Raw genomic sequence first — 8,346 nt, forward strand, 5'->3', positions numbered from 1 at the left:
GACTACCCTCTCTTGGGCCCGCCTCCACTCACCTATTAAGTAATGTGGCTAGAATATCAAGACAGAAAGAGGAGCAGGGCCTGACAGCCTTTCAAAGGCTCAACTGAGGTGCTGGGCTGACGGCTGGGATCACCAAAGCCTGGGATGACTCCAATATGGAAGCAGAAGCCTTAGGGCAAACAAAGGTCAGCAGTTGATGTGCTGTAAAGAAGAAGGGCTGCAGAGGGCCTCAGCAAAGCCTTCGGAATACTTGTGGATTGGCAGGAGTGCCTATATTTGTTTTTTGAGAAGCACCTTGCCAGTGCAAAGGATTGCTGAGGAAGAGGAAGGAGCAGAGCGGAATGACTGGAGCCAGTGAGGTTGCCTGTGAAGACAGGAAGGGCTATGTTGAAAGGGGCACCGCTTGCAGAGCCAAGTAGTCGTTACCAAGTGGTTAAGGCGATGGACTAGATATCATTTGGCGTCTCCACGAGTATGTTCAAATCCTGCCGACTACGTCAGATGACATTTTTGGGATTCCTCTTCAGGGCCTCCTGCGTGGGAGAACAAGGGAGCAGCCTCTATGCAAAGCAGTCAGTAAAACAGAATATGAAGCAAAGACCATTAAAGCCACAGAAGAAAGATATGAACCCAGGCCAAATGCATCCTGCTCCCCCTCCCTCACCTGTCAGGCACTAGTCTGCAGAGAAACTGAACACGCCCACTCTCCTCCAAGGAGAATTCAGCTCAGGAAACGCCTAGCCACAGGCCCTAGATTGGACGAGGCACTTCTTTTCATACCTGTAAAGACCAACCCGTCTCTCTGTGGAGTCCATTCATGGCCTCCAAGACAGAAGTTTTGCCATGGTGCCTATCGTGGCTGCCATCTCCCTGACGTTAAAGCTACCACCTCTTCCGGCCTGATTTTTTTCCCCCGTCTCAAAACATGAACATACAAGGAGTGCTAATTTCACATGCATGCCTGCTTTTAGCTTGAGACGCTTTAGAAAGTCTTCTGTGGAATAGGAATGATGTATAGGAGAGCAGGGAAAATGGTCCAGTGAACGGAAAGAAAAAAGACTACGGATGGAGGTAAAGTGCCCTGTTGAGATTCACTTGTGTGGGTAGTTGTGGCCGAGTGGTTAAGGCGATGGACTAGAAATCCATTGGGGTATCCCCGCGCAGGTTCGAATCCTGCCAACTACGCTGTCCCTTTTGTGAACAGTATTTTCCCATAATTCTTTGAAATACCTACTGGCATAAATGCGGGCTCCAAAAGCAGGACTAATAGGGTCAGCGGCCTGGGAGGGCTCAAACTTTTGCCATTGTGGCCTTCCTCTCTAGAAAAGGACTGCTTCTGTCCAGAGGCTAGACCGCCAGCAGAAATAGAAACGAGCTACGTTGAAAATGGACCATAGCTTTAAGCAAGTAGTCGTGGCCGAGTGGTTAAGGCGATGGACTTGAAATCCATTGGGGTCTCCCCGCGTAGGTTCAAATCCTGCCGACTACGTGCTACTTCACCTTTGGTGATATTTTATACTTCATATTAAATGGCATCTGCACAAGCAGGCCGAATATAGCTATCACTCTCAATAGAGCTAAGGAAGGCGAAACACTGGGCAGGGAATGGGATCAAAAGAGTGGCCGGAGAAGGCATGAGACTACCTGTCTGGCACTCCTGCCACTTGTGCACCCCAGCTGTCGAGAAGACACATGTCGAGTAATAGCCAAGGAGATTGGGAAAGAACTTCAGTTATCATCTCGCCAGTAAGTTCCATCTGAGGTATCAGATGCATGAAGGAAGTAGCCTTAGTGGGGCGTCTGACAGTGTCATTATTTTCCTAAAGTGTCATAACTGCATTCTTTTACAACCTCCTTTTTGCTTTTCTCTGGCCAGGAACATGAACTTTATAATAGTGCCTTTGAGTCACGTCAGTATGCAGGTATGGACCGAGTGTATTTTTTGCAGTAGAACGGATAGGCAAAGATGGGAAGGCAGTGGAGCAGAGTGAACTGAGGGAAAGAAAAAGACTGCTGTGAGAGTGAGAACCTCAGCTTAAGTGGCAGCCACCCCTCGTGAGTAGTCGTGGCCGAGTGGTTAAGGCGATGGACTCGAAATCCATTGGGGTGTCCCCGCGCAGGTTCAAATCCTGCCGACTACGTCGGTGCTCTTTCACAATGATGTGTTAGGTTTTTCCTTGGATGCCTCCTTTCCCAGGAATAAGCATGTATTATTCAACAACGTTGAGAGCACAGGTAAAACAAAGACAAGAATGTGAAACAATGCACTGTGCAATGCCAGCATGAAAACTCTCAAGGAGTACGCTGCCCAGGCCTACAGCTTCTCAGACACTGTGTCTGTCTATTTTGGGGAGCTGCAGAGAAGCCTTGCCTGTGCTTTTCGAGCCTGCTGTCTGGGGTGAGTGCCTGGATAAATTGTTTTTGGGAAGGACAAGGCATCTAGCTCCTCTACAGGGGTCAATTTAGGAGGTTGGTGGGAAGCACAGGAAGGGGCAGGAAGGAAGCTCTCTGCTGTTGCTTCTCGGCCTAGGCAGAGCTGCAGGTGTGGTTAAAAAGGATTGGCGTTTGGCCAGGTCCCAGACCACAGTGCAACCTAGGGCAACAAGAGAGGTGAGGCTACTGAGGCCCTTACCCTGAGCCTTCTGACCCCACCGCCCCTTTGGCCCCGATCGGCCACGATCGGCCAAAACCTCTCTATAAGGGCTAAAGGTGATTATTATATATGCCTGAGTAACTTAGGGTCCCTCGCATAAATGGACTCCTGCTGAAGGAGCTCGCCTTTGCTTTGGGACTGGCCCAACACGGCCTTGCTCTCCTCAACAAACCTGCCACCAGCCAGGAGGCTGAATGGCTTGCAGAAGGACACTCCCAGGTATGCCCAAGCACTTCATTTGCATAGAGACTACCCTCTCTTGGGCCCGCCTCCACTCACCTATTAAGTAATGTGGCTAGAATATCAAGACAGAAAGAGGAGCAGGGCCTGACAGCCTTTCAAAGGCTCAACTGAGGTGCTGGGCTGACGGCTGGGATCACCAAAGCCTGGGATGACTCCAATATGGAAGCAGAAGCCTTAGGGCAAACAAAGGTCAGCAGTTGATGTGCTGTAAAGAAGAAGGGCTGCAGAGGGCCTCAGCAAAGCCTTCGGAATACTTGTGGATTGGCAGGAGTGCCTATATTTGTTTTTTGAGAAGCACCTTGCCAGTGCAAAGGATTGCTGAGGAAGAGGAAGGAGCAGAGCGGAATGACTGGAGCCAGTGAGGTTGCCTGTGAAGACAGGAAGGGCTATGTTGAAAGGGGCACCGCTTGCAGAGCCAAGTAGTCGTTACCAAGTGGTTAAGGCGATGGACTAGATATCATTTGGCGTCTCCACGAGTATGTTCAAATCCTGCCGACTACGTCAGATGACATTTTTGGGATTCCTCTTCAGGGCCTCCTGCGTGGGAGAACAAGGGAGCAGCCTCTATGCAAAGCAGTCAGTAAAACAGAATATGAAGCAAAGACCATTAAAGCCACAGAAGAAAGATATGAACCCAGGCCAAATGCATCCTGCTCCCCCTCCCTCACCTGTCAGGCACTAGTCTGCAGAGAAACTGAACACGCCCACTCTCCTCCAAGGAGAATTCAGCTCAGGAAACGCCTAGCCACAGGCCCTAGATTGGACGAGGCACTTCTTTTCATACCTGTAAAGACCAACCCGTCTCTCTGTGGAGTCCATTCATGGCCTCCAAGACAGAAGTTTTGCCATGGTGCCTATCGTGGCTGCCATCTCCCTGACGTTAAAGCTACCACCTCTTCCGGCCTGATTTTTTTCCCCCGTCTCAAAACATGAACATACAAGGAGTGCTAATTTCACATGCATGCCTGCTTTTAGCTTGAGACGCTTTAGAAAGTCTTCTGTGGAATAGGAATGATGTATAGGAGAGCAGGGAAAATGGTCCAGTGAACGGAAAGAAAAAAGACTACGGATGGAGGTAAAGTGCCCTGTTGAGATTCACTTGTGTGGGTAGTTGTGGCCGAGTGGTTAAGGCGATGGACTAGAAATCCATTGGGGTATCCCCGCGCAGGTTCGAATCCTGCCAACTACGCTGTCCCTTTTGTGAACAGTATTTTCCCATAATTCTTTGAAATACCTTCTGGCATAAATGCGGGCTCCAAAAGCAGGACTAATAGGGTCAGCGGCCTGGGAGGGCTCAAACTTTTGCCATTGTGGCCTTCCTCTCTAGAAAAGGACTGCTTCTGTCCAGAGGCTAGACCGCCAGCAGAAATAGAAACGAGCTACGTTGAAAATGGACCATAGCTTTAAGCAAGTAGTCGTGGCCGAGTGGTTAAGGCGATGGACTTGAAATCCATTGGGGTCTCCCCGCGTAGGTTCAAATCCTGCCGACTACGTGCTACTTCACCTTTGGTGATATTTTATACTTCATATTAAATGGCATCTGCACAAGCAGGCCGAATATAGCTATCACTCTCAATAGAGCTAAGGAAGGCGAAACACTGGGCAGGGAATGGGATCAAAAGAGTGGCCGGAGAAGGCATGAGACTACCTGTCTGGCACTCCTGCCACTTGTGCACCCCAGCTGTCGAGAAGACACATGTCGAGTAATAGCCAAGGAGATTGGGAAAGAACTTCAGTTATCATCTCGCCAGTAAGTTCCATCTGAGGTATCAGATGCATGAAGGAAGTAGCCTTATTGGGGCGTCTGACAGTGTCATTATTTTCCTAAAGTGTCATAACTGCATTCTTTTACAACCTCCTTTTTGCTTTTCTCTGGCCAGGAACATGAACTTTATAATAGTGCCTTTGAGTCACGTCAGTATGCAGGTATGGACCGAGTGTATTTTTTGCAGTAGAACGGATAGGCAAAGATGGGAAGGCAGTGGAGCAGAGTGAACTGAGGGAAAGAAAAAGACTGCTGTGAGAGTGAGAACCTCAGCTTAAGTGGCAGCCACCCCTCGTGAGTAGTCGTGGCCGAGTGGTTAAGGCGATGGACTTGAAATCCATTGGGGTGTCCCCGCGCAGGTTCAAATCCTGCCGACTACGTCGGTGCTCTTTCACAATGATGTGTTAGGTTTTTCCTTGGATGCCTCCTTTCCCAGGAATAAGCATGTATTATTCAACAACGTTGAGAGCACAGGTAAAACAAAGACAAGAATGTGAAACAATGCACTGTGCAATGCCAGCATGAAAACTCTCAAGGAGTACGCTGCCCAGGCCTACAGCTTCTCAGACACTGTGTCTGTCTATTTTGGGGAGCTGCAGAGAAGCCTTGCCTGTGCTTTTCGAGCCTGCTGTCTGGGGTGAGTGCCTGGATAAATTGTTTTTGGGAAGGACAAGGCATCTAGCTCCTCTACAGGGGTCAATTTAGGAGGTTGGTGGGAAGCACAGGAAGGGGCAGGAAGGAAGCTCTCTGCTGTTGCTTCTCGGCCTAGGCAGAGCTGCAGGTGTGGTTAAAAAGGATTGGCGTTTGGCCAGGTCCCAGACCACAGTGCAACCTAGGGCAACAAGAGAGGTGAGGCTACTGAGGCCCTTACCCTGAGCCTTCTGACCCCACCGCCCCTTTGGCCCCGATCGGCCACGATCGGCCAAAACCTCTCTATAAGGGCTAAAGGTGATTATTATATATACCTGAGTAACTTAGGGTCCCTCGCATAAATGGACTCCTGCTGAAGGAGCTCGCCTTTGCTTTGGGACTGGCCCAACACGGCCTTGCTCTCCTCAACAAACCTGCCACCAGCCAGGAGGCTGAATGGCTTGCAGAAGGACACTCCCAGGTATGCCCAAGCACTTCATTTGCATAGAGACTACCCTCTCTTGGGCCCGCCTCCACTCACCTATTAAGTAATGTGGCTAGAATATCAAGACAGAAAGAGGAGCAGGGCCTGACAGCCTTTCAAAGGCTCAACTGAGGTGCTGGGCTGACGGCTGGGATCACCAAAGCCTGGGATGACTCCAATATGGAAGCAGAAGCCTTAGGGCAAACAAAGGTCAGCAGTTGATGTGCTGTAAAGAAGAAGGGCTGCAGAGGGCCTCAGCAAAGCCTTCGGAATACTTGTGGATTGGCAGGAGTGCCTATATTTGTTTTTTGAGAAGCACCTTGCCAGTGCAAAGGATTGCTGAGGAAGAGGAAGGAGCAGAGCGGAATGACTGGAGCCAGTGAGGTTGCCTGTGAAGACATGAAGGGCTATGTTGAAAGGGGCACCGCTTGCAGAGCCAAGTAGTCGTTACCAAGTGGTTAAGGCGATGGACTAGATATCATTTGGCGTCTCCACGAGTATGTTCAAATCCTGCCGACTACGTCAGATGACATTTTTGGGATTCCTCTTCAGGGCCTCCTGCGTGGGAGAACAAGGGAGCAGCCTCTATGCAAAGCAGTCAGTAAAACAGAATATGAAGCAAAGACCATTAAAGCCACAGAAGAAAGATATGAACCCAGGCCAAATGCATCCTGCTCCCCCTCCCTCACCTGTCAGGCACTAGTCTGCAGAGAAACTGAACACGCCCACTCTCCTCCAAGGAGAATTCAGCTCAGGAAACGCCTAGCCACAGGCCCTAGATTGGACGAGGCACTTCTTTTCATACCTGTAAAGACCAACCCGTCTCTCTGTGGAGTCCATTCATGGCCTCCAAGACAGAAGTTTTGCCATGGTGCCTATCGTGGCTGCCATCTCCCTGACGTTAAAGCTACCACCTCTTCCGGCCTGATTTTTTTCCCCCGTCTCAAAACATGAACATACAAGGAGTGCTAATTTCACATGCATGCCTGCTTTTAGCTTGAGACGCTTTAGAAAGTCTTCTGTGGAATAGGAATGATGTATAGGAGAGCAGGGAAAATGGTCCAGTGAACGGAAAGAAAAAAGACTACGGATGGAGGTAAAGTGCCCTGTTGAGATTCACTTGTGTGGGTAGTTGTGGCCGAGTGGTTAAGGCGATGGAATAGAAATCCATTGGGGTATCCCCGCGCAGGTTCGAATCCTGCCAACTACGCTGTCCCTTTTGTGAACAGTATTTTCCCATAATTCTTTGAAATACCTACTGGCATAAATGCGGGCTCCAAAAGCAGGACTAATAGGGTCAGCGGCCTGGGAGGGCTCAAACTTTTGCCATTGTGGCCTTCCTCTCTAGAAAAGGACTGCTTCTGTCCAGAGGCTAGACCGCCAGCAGAAATAGAAACGAGCTACGTTGAAAATGGACCATAGCTTTAAGCAAGTAGTCGTGGCCGAGTGGTTAAGGCGATGGACTTGAAATCCATTGGGGTCTCCCCGCGTAGGTTCAAATCCTGCCGACTACGTGCTACTTCACCTTTGGTGATATTTTATACTTCATATTAAATGGCATCTGCACAAGCAGGCCGAATATAGCTATCACTCTCAATAGAGCTAAGGAAGGCGAAACACTGGGCAGGGAATGGGATCAAAAGAGTGGCCGGAGAAGGCATGAGACTACCTGTCTGGCACTCCTGCCACTTGTGCACCCCAGCTGTCGAGAAGACACATGTCGAGTAATAGCCAAGGAGATTGGGAAAGAACTTCAGTTATCATCTCGCCAGTAAGTTCCATCTGAGGTATCAGATGCATGAAGGAAGTAGCCTTATTGGGGCGTCTGACAGTGTCATTATTTTCCTAAAGTGTCATAACTGCATTCTTTTACAACCTCCTTTTTGCTTTTCTCTGGCCAGGAACATGAACTTTATAATAGTGCCTTTGAGTCACGTCAGTATGCAGGTATGGACCGAGTGTATTTTTTGCAGTAGAACGGATAGGCAAAGATGGGAAGGCAGTGGAGCAGAGTGAACTGAGGGAAAGAAAAAGACTGCTGTGAGAGTGAGAACCTCAGCTTAAGTGGCAGCCACCCCTCGTGAGTAGTCGTGGCCGAGTGGTTAAGGCGATGGACTCGAAATCCATTGGGGTGTCCCCGCGCAGGTTCAAATCCTACCGACTACATCGGTGCTCTTTCACAATGATGTGTTAGGTTTTTCCTTGGATGCCTCCTTTCCCAGGAATAAGCATGTATTATTCAACAACGTTGAGAGCACAGGTAAAACAAAGACAAGAATGTGAAACAATGCACTGTGCAATGCCAGCATGAAAACTCTCAAGGAGTACGCTGCCCAGGCCTACAGCTTCTCAGACACTGTGTCTGTCTATTTTGGGGAGCTGCAGAGAAGCCTTGCCTGTGCTTTTCGAGCCTGCTGTCTGGGGTGAGTGCCTGGATAAATTGTTGTTGGGAAGGACAAGGCAGCTAGCTCCTCTACAGGGGTCAATTTAGGAGGTTGGTGGGAAGCACAGGAAGGGGCAGGAAGGAAGCTCTCTGCTGTTGCTTCTCGGCCTAGGCAGAGCTGCAGGTGT

General features: G+C 49.6%; 9 non-coding genes across 9 annotated transcripts; all 9 read left to right on the forward strand.

Moving 5' to 3' along the window:
• Positions 1-1,103: 1,103 nt before the first annotated feature.
• On the forward strand, positions 1,104-1,185 carry TRNAS-AGA (transfer RNA serine (anticodon AGA)). Its single transcript has one exon. It is a non-coding gene; the product is annotated as a tRNA-Ser (tRNA).
• Positions 1,186-1,407: 222 nt separating this feature from the next.
• Positions 1,408-1,489, forward strand: TRNAS-UGA (transfer RNA serine (anticodon UGA)). The gene has a single exon. It is a non-coding gene; the product is annotated as a tRNA-Ser (tRNA).
• A 570-nt stretch (positions 1,490-2,059) lies between these two features.
• Positions 2,060-2,141, forward strand: TRNAS-CGA (transfer RNA serine (anticodon CGA)). Its single transcript has one exon. It is a non-coding gene; the product is annotated as a tRNA-Ser (tRNA).
• Positions 2,142-4,003: 1,862 nt separating this feature from the next.
• TRNAS-AGA (transfer RNA serine (anticodon AGA)) lies at positions 4,004-4,085 on the forward strand. Its single transcript has one exon. It is a non-coding gene; the product is annotated as a tRNA-Ser (tRNA).
• A 222-nt stretch (positions 4,086-4,307) lies between these two features.
• On the forward strand, positions 4,308-4,389 carry TRNAS-UGA (transfer RNA serine (anticodon UGA)). The gene has a single exon. It is a non-coding gene; the product is annotated as a tRNA-Ser (tRNA).
• Positions 4,390-4,959: 570 nt separating this feature from the next.
• Positions 4,960-5,041, forward strand: TRNAS-UGA (transfer RNA serine (anticodon UGA)). Its single transcript has one exon. It is a non-coding gene; the product is annotated as a tRNA-Ser (tRNA).
• Positions 5,042-6,903: 1,862 nt separating this feature from the next.
• Positions 6,904-6,985, forward strand: TRNAS-AGA (transfer RNA serine (anticodon AGA)). The gene has a single exon. It is a non-coding gene; the product is annotated as a tRNA-Ser (tRNA).
• A 222-nt stretch (positions 6,986-7,207) lies between these two features.
• TRNAS-UGA (transfer RNA serine (anticodon UGA)) lies at positions 7,208-7,289 on the forward strand. The gene has a single exon. It is a non-coding gene; the product is annotated as a tRNA-Ser (tRNA).
• A 570-nt stretch (positions 7,290-7,859) lies between these two features.
• Positions 7,860-7,941, forward strand: TRNAS-CGA (transfer RNA serine (anticodon CGA)). Its single transcript has one exon. It is a non-coding gene; the product is annotated as a tRNA-Ser (tRNA).
• Positions 7,942-8,346: the final 405 nt, after the last annotated feature.

The sequence above is a fragment of the Pleurodeles waltl genome, unplaced genomic scaffold (assembly GCF_031143425.1).
Source record: "Pleurodeles waltl isolate 20211129_DDA unplaced genomic scaffold, aPleWal1.hap1.20221129 scaffold_380, whole genome shotgun sequence".
In the NCBI taxonomy this organism is placed as follows: Eukaryota; Metazoa; Chordata; class Amphibia; order Caudata; family Salamandridae; genus Pleurodeles; species Pleurodeles waltl.